This window comes from Psammomys obesus, unplaced genomic scaffold (genome assembly GCF_907164565.1).
Source record: "Psammomys obesus unplaced genomic scaffold, mPsaObe1.curated_primary_1811, whole genome shotgun sequence".
Taxonomy (NCBI): domain Eukaryota; kingdom Metazoa; phylum Chordata; class Mammalia; order Rodentia; family Muridae; genus Psammomys; species Psammomys obesus.
Window position 1 is genome coordinate 3,311,111 of NW_026585643.1, and position 14,008 is coordinate 3,325,118.

Consider the following 14,008-nt stretch of genomic DNA (forward strand, 5'->3'; position numbering starts at 1 on the left):
CTTTCTTTCTTTCTTTCTTTCTTTCTTTCTTTCTTTCTTTCTTTCTTTTTCAAAACAAACCAAGACACTTTACTGCCACCTTCTGGAAGTTTGTTTTTACTATTACAGTTATTTTAAGTATCAAATCTATTATGCCCATGATATAAATAGGACCGCCTTAGGCAGTTACGTTCCCTTCAGGCAACACACAGCCTATCCAACCGTGCGTAACAAAAGCTGTGAGAATCGTCATATTGTTTAGGGAACTTGATAAGCTTGGAACTACATTCAGACAGATGGTGGCTCTTTGTCAGAAAGTGCTGTTTCTAATAACCATGTGTAATTACTGTGACTTCCTTCCAAGTAATCTCTGAATTCAGTAAGAGAGGGAGTCACAATTTTTTAAATGTGTGTGGGTTCCGGATGCTCTTGAGTGGCATGTGAGTTGTCAAGAGGTGATGGAGATCCTCAATGTGAAATCTATCCAAAGGTGAGAAGCTAAGTCAATAAGCATACTGTCTAAGTCAAGAAAAAGGAGCAGTTACATCATGACCCAGGGTTGAGGGTTGTTTGCTTGTGCTAGAAATGGAAGCCAGGCTTAGAGAATTCTAAGCAATTGGCCTGCTGTTGGGCTGCCCACAGTGTCCTTTGGTTTCTTTCCTGGGTTTCAGAGGACACACTTAGGTGCCCCTTTCGAAGCTGTTAATAGGTAAAGAGATTTGTGTAATGACAAAGATTCCTTTTTTTTCTCTCTCTCTCTCACATCCCCCCCCCCAACATATATCTACCTTAAATTTGAAAATAGAGGACAAGAATTCTTTATTATCAAAGTTTTAGGTCTGCCCACAAAATAATGGGTTTCATCATGGCATCTTCAAACATGAGTGTCATATATGCTTTTTTCATTTGTTCCCCTCCCCCACTGGTTTTCTCTGTGCCTCAATTTCCCATTCCAGGTTCTTCCCAAGTTAGGCCACTTTTGCTTTTCTGTTGCATGTGTTCTGTTACCTTCTCCATAAAAAGGAGAAAACAGCCAGGTGTGGTGGTGCACGCTTTTGATTCCAGCACTTAGGAGGCTGAAGCAGGAGGATCTCTATGAGTTCAAGGACAGTCTGGTCTACATGGTGAATTCCAGGTCAGCAAAAACAAAACAAAAAATAGAGGGCAAAGAATTTTGGAGTAAATGAGTCACCTAAAGAAGACAAAGTACACAGCTCTGATCTATACACGTCCTTCATAATTGATGCATTGTAGAAAATAACTTCCAGTGCAACAGTGACGTGAGGGGGGACCTTTAAGTGGTTACTAGGCCATGAAGGCAGAGCCTGCAGGGACTGGAGAGAAGCTAACAGTTCAGGAATGGGTTCCTGATAAGAGAGAGTTCAGTCCTCTTCCCTCCATGCCTCCTTGTCCTTCCACCTTCTACCGTGGAATGACACAGCCGGAAGACCCTACCAGATACAAGCCTTGATCTCGGAGTTCCCAGTTTCAGGAATCATGAGTCAGGTAAAGTTCTATTTTTATTTATACACTATGCAGTACCTGGTGGTGTGATAGAATCAGCCAGCCAGGATTCTTTTGCTCTGTCCAGATAGTAATCACAGGTAATGGAGGAGAAGCTCTCCCAGTGTTGGTGCTCGGGCAGTTTTTGTGGCCCTTGTTTCCAGCAGCTGCAAGCAGCAGTAAGTAGTACCTCTAGCTTAACAGCTCTCCTGTTAGGGAGTAAAGATTCCCCAGCCTTGACATGGATATAATGGTACAACCCATGAGCCTCTGACCTTTAATGTACACAGCCCCTGGGACTACTCCCAATGCCCAAGGCCTGCCATTTCTCTTCTCTGGGTTTTACAGCCTTCCATACTCCTCACCTCTTCTAAGCATCCTCACTCTCCCTGCACTGAACCTTCTCCAGAACTTTCCAAGGCCTCTCATGGCCATTGCTGCTACCAGAACTTTTGCTGGTTTTCCTGTTGTAGCGCTTCCGCTGCCTATGGATCAGCTCCTACCTCTGTCACTGTCTTGATGGGGGTTGGGAGACATAACAGAGTGACTCTCATCCATCGCAAGACTCGAGCCAACCAATCTACTTAGGTAGCCAGTCAGGGTGCTTGCCTAGCACACGTAATCCTGAGGACTGCAAGGGGGAAAACAGCTTGTTCATGGTACCATTGGGTAATTTTAACATTCTCTCCATTTTTATAGCACTATCCAGTACAACTTCCCCCCCATCCCCTGTAGCCTTGGCTGTCCTGGTCTCTCTTTTTAGACCAGGCCAGACTTGAACTCACAGAGCCCTGTCTGCCTCTGCCTCCCAGTACAACTTTCTATATGATAGAAATGTTGTGTTTCGTCCTCACCAATCTAGTGGCCCGTAGCCCTATGTGGCTCGTGGGCAGTTGAATGAGGCTAGAGTGACAATGGACAAACCCTCTGAACTGTAAGCCAGCCCCCATTAAATGCTTTCCTTCATAAGTGTTGTCCTAGTCATGGTGTCTCTTCACAGCAATAGAACAAAGACCAAGACAGATTGGAATAGTTTGTTTCCACTTGCAGTTTGAGGAGCTACAGTCTATCAAAGAGGGGAAGGCATGATGACAAGAGCCTCCAGGGCAGTGGGGGTAGGGTGGGGGGTGGACCTGGACTCATCACCTTGCATCTTAGAGAAACAGGGAACAGAGAACAGACAGAACTAATGTTTATTTACCGCTCTAGTTGGCAGTGGGACCTGGAAGAATGGAGCCAAAAAATGAGGTGGACTAAAGTCTCCTGAAATAGCCAACTTTTTCAGCGCATTAGAGAATCTGTATTCTGAGAGTTACAAAGAATCACACGAGTAAAGTATACATACGTTCATGAGAAAAAGCTGCACATTGCAGAAACATGTTTTTCATTGAGTCATATAACAATATAAGTCACACAACAGAGTCAGTAACAAGTAACAACAGCCAGTTGTAAGGAATAAACTATAAATGAAGAAAATGTTAATCCTACTGGGTGAGAGTAAGACCACAACTACAATTTTGAATCAAGGTGAAGCAAGCTTCATTTTATGGGGTGCACCCAAGAGCTGGCCAGGGATTGCCTCCTAAGCCGGGTTAAAGAGAGCAGCCCAGCCCATTTCCTGGGCCCCTTTTAAGGAGTAAAATCACGATTTGTTCAAGCAGGTTTACAGAAGAGAGACAATGGGACAATAAGAAAATACAAAACTACACACACATACACACACACACACACACACACACACACAAAACCCTCAAAAAAATACCAAGTGGTTGCCATTCAATTAGAGGAGGTGATTAAAGAGAGTAAGGAGGGGGAGAGGGTAGGGTGTTCTCAAACACAAGTCATGGGTTGGGACAGGTCAGGCTCCAGGAAAGAAACAGACTTACAAACAGCAACTCAGCTCTTACAGTAAATGGAAACTTACAGCATAATGGTTCTTGCCTTCAAAATGGAGTCATGCAGGTTCCTCAGTAAATGTACTCCCCTATCCGCTACCCCTGGGAGGGACACAAAAACACATTTTGTGTTTTTGAAAAAACTGAGGTCACCAGACTCTTGTATTGTCTTCTTGGACTTCTCTCAGGAACACTCAGGACTCTCCCCACACAACACCGTTCTTGAACCGTTCCAACAAATGTTTAAAGTGGTTTCCTTTGAACCACATTAAATTTAGTTTAAGCAGTCACCAGTGGGCTAGCAGTTCTGGGTTGGGCAGCACATCTTGTACAAGCTCTTCCATCTGCCAGGATCACCACCTCTCTGACTTGCACATTTGTGGGTTCCCCACAGACGAATGGATGAGTGAAGAGTGAGTATGTTCTGTTGGGCCTTCAGTAACAGAAGACTGATTCAGAAAGTAGCACACGTCACATTTTTCTGTAGGTTGGTTTGTTTGGTTTCATTTTTGTTTTGTGGAACAAAATGTAAGCTGGGTCTCAGGGCTTTGTACATGCTAGGCAAGCACTCAGCCACTGAGTTAGAGCTTCAGTCCAGTTCCACTGTTTCTTATTACCAAATAGCTTTGTGTAATATCCCTTTGGAGATTCTGATGTTCTCATTTGTTGATGATTTTGGAGGCCGAACAGGAGGTAGTTTACTTTGGGTTGGAAAGGATATATTTGTTTCTTTCCAAACCACATTCCAACCTTCACTGATCCTACATTAAGGTGAAAGCTGAATTATTATGAAATCAGTTCCGTTACTGACGCAGGCAAGTGGAGGGAGGGAAATGACATGTTATAGGGAATAGGGCTTTTTATAAGCAAGCACATTTGAAGGAGAAAAAGGGAACGCCTGAGGGGTGGAAATCTACTTTGCACACACGATCCACAGACCGTCCTTTCAGAAACTGGCTTCAGGCATCGTGCAAGCCTGGGCTGCAACAAGCAAGCCCTGTGTAAGGCCCATGAAAGGGACCTAGTGTGGGCTCTCCAGCAGTCTTCACTCTGCTCTGAGCACTCTCTGGGGCTCCTGGGCAGCAATTAGAGGGCACCACAGAGTCCCTTTTAGCCATTTTCCATCTATAAAGGCAATTTGAACATTTACTAATTTTCCATGTCTTTTTTTCCCCATGTTCCCAGCATTCCCCTCACTTTTAATCAGCAATCGCCTTTACACTGATTACAGAGTGGTGCCTTAAGCCTAGAACATTCTACTGGTTCTTTTTTTTTTTTTCTACTCGTTCTTACAGTGAGAAATATGTTTAGAGGAATCTCAGTGTTGAGTCTGACCTGCATTCCCTTTGGCAATTGTTGAAATTCTTTTCCTTGTGAACAATGAGGCAGTATAGGGTCAGGGTCAAACTGCTTTCCTGACAAGTAAATAAAAGACAGGTGAGATCAAAGATCCAAAGGCCATTAGGGTGCCAGGAGGTCAAGTCTGACTCTCTCTTTCACAGGTGAAAAGATGATTCTAAAACAGGAAAGGTCTTGGCCAAAGACGAACAGTGCTAAAATGGTAATGCTGAAGAGAGAGCCAGGACCCTGACTTTAATACGCTTTCCAGCACACTTACTTCTCTGGGTCCAGGGCCAACCCTCCTCCAAACATAGCAATTGTGTTAAGAACTCTTTGTAAAAACCTTCTTCAGTTGTTTTTTACATATCCTGGGAGGCTGAGGCAGAAAGATCCCAAGTTTGGGCCTAGCCTAAGTTATATAGGGCGCTTTTATGATCTCTCAATCTCTCTGTCGCTCTTTCTGTAGAAAAACTTCCTTTCCCAACTAAATTGAAAATTTTTAAATCTCATTAGCTGCTTTTTTTTTTTTTTTTAACTGTAATGATCAACAAAGTGTGTATCTACAAATATTACTAAGCTTATGCTGAAGATGGAGATTCAGGGTCTCTTGTAACCCGGCTACCTTCTGTGATGGTTTGAAAATATTTGTGGTAGCGCTTGCATCTAACACAGCCAGGTTGGCCACTCCAACCCCAGACCAAAATACACAAAGATTTTCTTCGATGAAAGACACACACACACACAAAAAAAAAAATTCTAATACTACATAAAATTTCGCGCAAACTCGTAACATCAGTTTCTTTCTCAGGAAGGCACAGGTGTCTACAGCCCAGCTAAGTGATGGGAGCAGAAGCCTGAGACTACAGCAGTGGCCTTCATTCACTTCCCCATTGCAGCCTGCATTCATGATCCTCACACCAGGCCACCTCCTTCCTTTGCTCTGTACCCCCTCTTTTTTTTTTAAACTTTCTTTTGCAATTTTTATTAAAATAAATTAATTATATACAATAATGAATTTCATTAGGATTTATTTTTAGTGCATGATAACTAAACTATGTAGGTTCTGGAAACTGAAACTGGATCCTGCAAGAGCAACAGGTACTTTTAACCACTAGGCCCTGGCTCCAGCCCCAATAATGGGTTTTATTACATTTTCATGATGAATTTTGATCACATCTGCCCATTATATTTTCTTGTTCTTCTTCCACTCCTGCCGATCCCCTCTCTCTTTCCAACCTTTTTTCTTCTGCCTTCACGTCTTTGTTTTGGTGACCTGCAGAGTTTAATTGGGGCTGCTTATGTGAGCACAAATGAGGGGTTATGAGATCATGGACAATTTACCAGTGGCTACACCTCTTTAGAAAATGTCTCTCTCTCCTCCAGCATCCAATAAGTGTCAATAGTTCCTCAAGGACATATGGAGCCTCCTGAGCTCCATTGTTTTTTTGTTTTTATTTGTCTTTAAGGTAGGATTTCATGTATCCCATGCTGGCTAGTTTTTGTGTTCAATGTGACACAAGCTAGAGTCATTTAGAAAGAAGGAACTTCAACTGAGAAAATGTTTCCATCTGATTGGCTTGTAGGCAAGCCAACTGAGGGCCCAGGATGTGTGGAGCCATCCCTAGGCAGGTGAGCCTGCTGTATAAAAAAGCAGGCTGAGCACGTCATTGAGAGCAAGCCAATAAGGAGCATTCTTCTGTGACTTCTGCTTCAGTTCCTGCATCTAGGTTACTGTCTTGAGTTCTTGCTTTCACTTCCCTGGTAATTTGTGAGCGGAATAAGCCAAATAAAGCTGCTCAGGTGGCTTTTGGTCATGGTCTTTATCACAATGAGGAGCAAGCTAAGAAGCCCATGCTGGCCTTTAGTTCACTATGACCTTGAACTTCTTATTGTACACCCTCTACCTTTCAAGCCCTGAGAGATTTATTCAGACAAGTTGCAAACTCATAATCTTCCTGCTTTGCCTCCCAAATGCTGAGCAACATGCCAGGTTCCTAAAAAAAGAAAGAGCTAAGGCCAATGAGAAAACTGTATCCTATACCCTGGAACATGTTGAGAAGAACAGAGCATGTCCAGAAGTTCTCACTACTAGTGATGATGATGTCAGTGTTAAATCACCTGAGAGGTGAGAGGCAACCAAGACTTGGTTTCTTCTAAGATGATTACTAGGACACCAGATCCCTCAATCAACAACTGTAATAATCATTTCATCCCTACACCCAGGATTGCCTATTGACAAACTGGAAACATGTTGCTTCAAGGCTAGGGTGGGGTTCCGTGGTAGAAGCATGTACTATCTACTAGGGAACCCTGGGTTCCACACCCAGCTTTACAAAGAAGAGAAAAGGAATGATTACACACTACCCTCCAGAGGTTTCCCAAAGGCAGTCTCTGCTTTCTTAGCAAGGCCAAGTCCAGAGTCCTATCCAAGTGTTCGTGTCTCTTCCCCAGGGCAGAACTGCTCCAGATCATTGCATTGCTTAATAGGAATGGGTTGGTTGGTTTGTTTTTTAAACTTCATCTTTGCCTCTAAGTATTCTATTTCTCCTGGACAGAAGAAACGGTGAGAACAGGCGAAGGTTAGCACAGAAGCTCCCAATGTATGTTGAGGAAAGACCTAAAAAAATCTAACCAAAATGGACACAATTGAGACTGAAGTTTGCTTATTAAAGGTAGTGTATTAATCAGGGTTCTCTGGAGTCATAGAACTTATGGAATGAACCTCTCTCTCCCTCTCCATATATATATGTATGTATATATATATATATATATATATATGTATATATGTATATGTACAAATATATATATTTACATATATATATATGTATTTATGCACATGGAATTTATTGGAATGATTGCAGGCTGCCTTCTATGATGGCAACCTTAGCAAATGAATGCAGTAGTGATTATGGAAGCCAACTGGAAAAACACCAGACCAGGCCAAGATCACTGGAGAAAAAAACACTGAAGACAAGGGGTGACTTGTGAGATCTCAAGCATGAGCCAGGTATGGTGGTACACACTTGTAATTCCAGCTCTCGAGAGGCTGGGGAAGAAGAACCGTGAGTTCAAGGCCTGCATGGGATACACATAGTGACCTGCAGGCCAACCTGGCCTACATAGCCAGACTAGATCTCACAAAAATAAAAGATCAAAACAAGATGGGAACACAAGGCAAACTCGTTTTCTAAACAAAGTTAATTTACCTCAGGTATTTCATTGTAGTAACATGAAATAGACTAACGCAGTCTCCAATCACCAGCCAGCTCTGAAGACAGGTTTCTACTCCACTGCCCTCTGAGAGCTCCTGCTAAATCAAAGGTGACCTTCAAGGTACTAAATACAGCAAAATGTCTTTGCTTAATCTCTCAGCCACATTCTTTCCAAGTGTGCAGTTCCCTCCTGTTTTAACACACTGACTTCCTTTCCTTCCATTCCTTTCTCTGAGTTTTTACCTCCATGTATCGGACCACTAAAGAGTCAAAGACACAGTTCTAGGTTTCTTAGAGAAGCGTTTTAAACTGGTATACGCTTACACGTAACAGGGTTCATTGTGACATTTCCATGCATGCAGGCATGCTCTCGTCATATTTACCCACCCTCATTACCTTCTCTTGTCCTTTCAAGTTGTCTTTCCACATGCCCTTATCCTAAAATACATCTCATCCAGTCACTCAAAGGATTCCAAACTATCCTTTTTTTTTTTTTTTTTAATTAATGAATCCCAAATATGTATCTCTAGATGGGGGTCTCTTTTCTGAGCTCTGTTTGTGTATTATGGTGCTGGGAATCTGAATCAGGGCCTTGCACATGCCAAGCAAGTGTGGTAACCCTGAGCTACACCCCTAGCCCTGTCCTCTGAGCTTTATATTTTATATGTAATTGCTTACTGGACATCTCTTTTTGTGTATTCTACAGGCATCTGACACTCAATGTGTACAAGACTGAACTCAGTTCCCCTTCAAACCTGCTTTTCCTCTTGTTCTCCACATTCACATGGGAGCTCACTTTTACCCCATTACTCATGTCACAGGATTCATGCTTTGCTTCCCATGCATCCCGCTGCATATGTAACCAATTACAAACTTGACAATTCACTCAGTAACCACAGAGGGAACAATTCAAAAATACCTATTATCTGATGAACTTTTTTAACAAAAACATAACAATGCTTCCTTCTTAGACAAGGCCTGGGCACCCAGATGTGCAGTCACTAAAAAAGGTTCAGTGCTGGGCAGTGGTGGCACACACCTTTAATCCCAGCCTTCAGGAGGAAGAGGCAGCCAGATGTCTGTGAGTTCAAGGCCAGCCTGGTCTACAGAGAGTTCCTGGGCAACCAGGGCTACTCAGAGAAGCCCCATCTCATAAAAACAAAAATATCAAACAAAATAGGATTCAGTAACTCTGTGTTTTTAATCTTTCTGTATTAAAGTGAAGTAACTTGAAAGAAGGTCCCTGTGTTGTTTGCTAATTAACATACTTACAATTTGCTGTAGGATTTACCCCATTTGCAAACTAACACATTAGCCTACCACTCTTACCTTTTTAATGTTAGTACAAAACATCTGGATCAGAAACAAAAGGGTTTAATCTTCAAAGTACACCAAGTAGCCTGAGCCTGATCAACCTAAAAGTCTGTCCCCTACACTTCCATGTGCCCCGTGGGCCGCTAAGGTGGGTGCTATGCATGCAATGGCTTTCTGACACAACTGAGCAATTCAAGGTTAGGAAACTTCAGTCTTTTACAGTGGACTTCAAGTCAACATGCCCAGCTTCTGTTCCGGAGGAAAACTTCTGGGATTTTTGTTTGGTTTTTTGAGACAAGGGTTTCTCTGCCTAACCTTGGCTGTCCTGGACTCATTCTGTAGACTAGGCTGGCCTCAAACTCACAGAGTTTCCGCCTGCCTCTGCCTTCCCAAGTTCTGCGATTACAGGCCTGCGTCACTCGCCCGGCTTCATTATTTTGTTGTTAAGATAGGGTCTCGAGTCGCCCCTGCTGGTCTTGTGGAGACTGGCCGATGGTCCAGTCTCCACTTCCCAAGTGTTGGAGTTACAGATGTGCATTCATCATCCCTGGCATTACATTACCTTTACTTTTAATTTTTCAAATTAAATTTATTTAGAGAGCACCCAGACGGGATCATCTGACAATTTACGGTGTGACGAATAAAATTCTACGCGATGTTCCACACAAAACAGCCTTCCAAGGGTCCCAGGCCGTGTGCGGTGGCTCCGGGACACATTTCATTCACCCGGCCATCACGCTCCGGTCGCCCGCTGCCGGGATGCTTGCTTCGGGAGTCACACGACCTGGGTTTCCTTCTTGTGACCACCCCTAGTACCTACAGCTCCTCCGAAACCACGGTGAGCAGGCCCCGCGAACGGCGGGTCCGCCGGTCCCAGCAGCCTTGCACTTCCGGCCCCGAGCTTCCGGCCTCGCCTCCGCGGCGCAGAGGCCTGTGGGAGCGGCTTCCTTGGATTCGCGCCTGGCAACGGCTTGGCGTCCAGCTCTGGCCTGCGGAGGCTCGGGTGTCGCGTCTTCCCGCGGCCCACTCGTGGTCAGCCCGCTCCCCTCGGCGCGAGGTAGGAGAAGGGCCCAGACCCTCGCGGCCGCCCTCCCTGCTGCCCTGCTGCCTGCCCGGTGCGTAGCGGCGGCGGGGTCGCGAGAGCAAGCCCAGCTCTAGCGATGCACTTCGGTAGTCAGCACTTTGTGCTCCTTCTCAGGGGCTGGACAACCCTGCTCCACCTGGCCTGGCGACCCAGGCCAAAGTCACAAGGCTTAGCGATGTCATGGGACCAGTGAAACTTTTTAAAGAGTTTCACAGTGGGTAACAGCAAACATTTCTAACACCTGAGTCAGGCCAGCTTTGATACTGCCTAGTAATCAGGAGTGAAGGCAAACATACAGAAAAGAATGCATAAAGCACAGTCCTACAGGGATCCTACAAGGATCAAAACATGTCCCCCAAGGGTTGGTTCTGGGACACCGGCTTTCCCAGGTGCTCAGTCGCACCTATAAGATGGTATGATACTTGCACTGTATCTAAGCCATTTTTCCATTTTGTCATCTTAGACTATTCGTTAGCCAATAATCATTGGCTAATCTATAGTGTCAAGTAAGTTAGTGGCTTTCAGGGCCTGGGGAGAAGGAGGGATGGGGTGGGGAGTAAATCGCTAAAGAGCTTCAGGTTTTTGTTTTTATAGGATGAAGAAAATGTTCTGAAATTAGCAGTGGCGGTTGTACACCTTTTGATATACTGAAACCCAATGACCGATACACTTTATTAAGACCTAAGCTGGCTGCTGACTTGCTGGGTACTTGAGGCTGACCTTGAACTTCTAAACTTTTTGCATCTACTTCCTTAGAATGCCACCACAGCCTGCATGGTAGTGTAAAAGGGAGAGTCTTGAGCTTTTAAGACAGTGGTTCTCAATCTGTGAGTTGCGACCCACCTGGGATTGAATGCCCTTTTCATAGGGGTCATGTAAGACTATTTGGAATATCAGATATTTACATTACAACTCATAACCAGCAAAATTATAGTTATGAAGTAGCAATGAAAATGATTTTATGATTGGGGGTCACCACAACACGAACTGTATTAAAGAGCTGCAGCATTAGGAAGGTTGAGAATAACTGTTTTAGGAGAACTGAAGTAAACAGTGAGCATAGTTCACTGTAATTTTGACTTAGAAAATGCTACACAACTATCCGTAAGGTTCAAATCTCAGGGTTCTGTCGGGCATGATGGCACATGTATTTAATTCAAGCACTTGGAAGGCAGAACCAGGCAGATCTTGGCAAACTGGAGGCCAGCCTGGTGTATTTCAAGGCCAGCCAGGGTTACATAGTGAGACCTTGTCTCAAAAAAAGAATAAAATAAACAAATAGAAAGCAAACCCCCAAAGCAAACAAACAACAAAAAACACTTGTGAAACTGACAAGGTCATCAAAGGTAGGCATAATTTAAAAAAAAATCCACCAAGTATTTGAAAGATCTTAGTTTAAAATAACAGTTGCTGGGTGTGGGGCCTTCAATCCTGGCACTTGGAGAGGCAGCAGTAAGTGGATCTTTGTGTGTTCAAGGCCAGCCTGGTCTACAAATTGAGTCCAGGACAGGCAAGGCTACACAGAGAAACCCTGTCTCAAAAAACAAAAACAAACAAACAAAAAAGGTAGTTTGCACACTGTTGGAGCTGGTAGATGTGCCTAGGTCAAACAGTGGGCTGGACACCAGATCGTAGCCCAAAATGAGTGCTGAACTTTTACTTCATGTGTTAAAGAATGCCAAACAATTCTGAACCAAAGGGTTTGTTTGTTTGTTTGTTTGTTTGTTTGTTTATTATTGCATGTGCATGATGAGGATAAGGGGTTAGAACATGCCAAATGCACCCTTGGAGGTCAGAGGTCAACTCTGTGAAGTCTGTTCCTTCTATTCACCCTGATGTAGGTTCTGGGGATGGAACTCAGGCCTGTGTGGCAAGCACCTTTGTCCGCAGAACCGTTTTACTGGCCCCTGAACTAAGGTATGATATAAATTCTCTGGTTATTGAGCAGATAAACAAGCCCCCAAGGTGCACTGCTGGACTTTTGGAGTTCATGGTTGGGTTAACCCGTGCCTGAGCTCCCTGCCACACTGAAGTGATCATTGCTGAAAAGGAAAAGGCTGTCCCTGAGCTAGCAGAGGAGCCTACCCAGGAAAAAAGATCCCAGGAGAAACCGGTGAAACAAAGCCTGAAACACATATTAAAATGGGGTGGGGGTGTTACAGTATCTGAGTCTCCAAAGCACAATTTTAGTATTCAGAAGGTTCTGAGAACCCACATATGCTTGGTATTATGCCAGACAATAAGAGGAAACAGAATTTTCTTTGAAATTTACCACCACACTTAAGATACAAGTTAGACACTGCAGCTCAGTGTTACATTTCTTGACTAACTACCTTCCCCACCAACACTCCCAGTTTTCCTAAAGCACTGACTTGATTTCAGAGGCATTTTGGGACTCTTTCCCAGATACTCACATGGTACAGTTCACACGCCTCTCCTACAAGTATGCTTTATAATGACATGGTGTTCTGCCTGCTCATCTTTCTAAGCACTTATGAAGACCTTCAACTGTGCAGCAAAGTTTAGACTTTTACAGTGACTCTGCTTGTTGCCACCTGGTGCCTTCCATCATTTTCTACACTTCCTTATTATATATCCCCTCATCTGTCTCTCTCAATGTATCTTCTTTTTGTGCTTTTCAAAATAGATTACAGACATTAAACTTTCCCTTAAATACACTGCATATGGCATATACTTGGACATTTGTTTAGATTTTTAAATTTTGATATAATTACAAATATATGATTACAAATATATTTGATATAATTTCAAAGAAGAAGAGAACTAAGTACATATTTGCTGGTTTTCTAGGCATATGCTCTATCATGGTGTTAGCCCCCAGTCCCTTTGCTGAGCTTTCACCTTGTATGCCAGTGTGACCCAAATCCTTATCAAGATAGAGAACATTTAACATCACTCCATAACATTCTCTCAGGCCCATTTCCATTCTCTTTCTACTACCCAGGCCCAAGAAACAGCCATTGTTCTGACTGTTTTCTACTCTAGATTGGTTTTGCCTCTTTTGGAACTTCACAGAGGTAAAGCGATGGCTAGTGTGTCATTTTCATAAGGTTTTCTTCAGCGTAGCGTCTATTCCATGTTGCTTACTGCTGGGCATTTTCTAGTTGTGATTAGTACTCCGTGGCATAAATAGGCCATGTTTTGTTCATCCATTCTGTTGCAGGCCACCGGGGTTGACCATTTGGGGCCACTAGGAATAAACAACACTGCTATAAACATTCTTACATTAATATTTTGGTACACATGTTTTCGTTTCTGTCACAACAATACTCTAGAATAGTGTTTCTAGGTCATGAAAGGTAAACAGCTTGACGCAGCAGACTTTTTCCTAAGGTGGTGACTTTTTATGTTCTCACTAATGATATAGACACAGGTGCTCCAGTTGCCCTCTATCCTTGCTGGCCTTGTGGGTTGTTAGTTTTTAAAATTAGTGCTAATGCTGGGGATATAATGGGTTTTGGCCTTACATTTTAATTGATTATTTCATTTTTTTCTGAACTTGAAATCCTCGTTGCCTGTCACTTACAAAGAAGATGTGGAACAAATACGAAATGAGGGTGGTGGATATATGTTTTGACAGTTTGGCAAATTTAGAAAAAAAAAAAGGATACTATAAAATATGAAAGAATTTGATAGATACTTTGAACTAAGAATTATTT

The 14,008-nt window shown here is 43.3% G+C and overlaps 1 protein-coding gene and 1 long non-coding RNA gene across 6 annotated transcripts in view; one reads left to right on the forward strand and one right to left on the reverse strand.

Moving 5' to 3' along the window:
- Positions 1 to 3,937, reverse strand: part of LOC129684719 (uncharacterized) — an 8,177-nt gene extending 4,240 nt beyond the window's left edge. Inside the window, exon 1 of the long non-coding RNA XR_008721385.1 lies at positions 3,407 to 3,937. This is a non-coding gene — a long non-coding RNA (uncharacterized LOC129684719). The remainder of the gene's footprint in view (positions 1 to 3,406) is intronic.
- Positions 3,938 to 10,207: 6,270 nt separating this feature from the next.
- The window catches only part of Ift88 (intraflagellar transport 88), a 91,754-nt gene continuing 87,953 nt past the window's right edge, over positions 10,208 to 14,008 (forward strand). For 2 of the 5 annotated variants that reach the window (XM_055616843.1, XM_055616865.1), the window contains exons 1-2: positions 10,236 to 10,301; positions 12,170 to 12,245. The gene's annotated coding sequence lies outside the window, so the exon portion shown is untranslated. Of the gene's footprint in view, positions 10,360 to 12,169; positions 12,246 to 14,008 lie in introns of all 5 variants that reach the window. The other 3 variants (XM_055616851.1, XM_055616873.1, XM_055616858.1) reach the window with 3 other exon arrangements.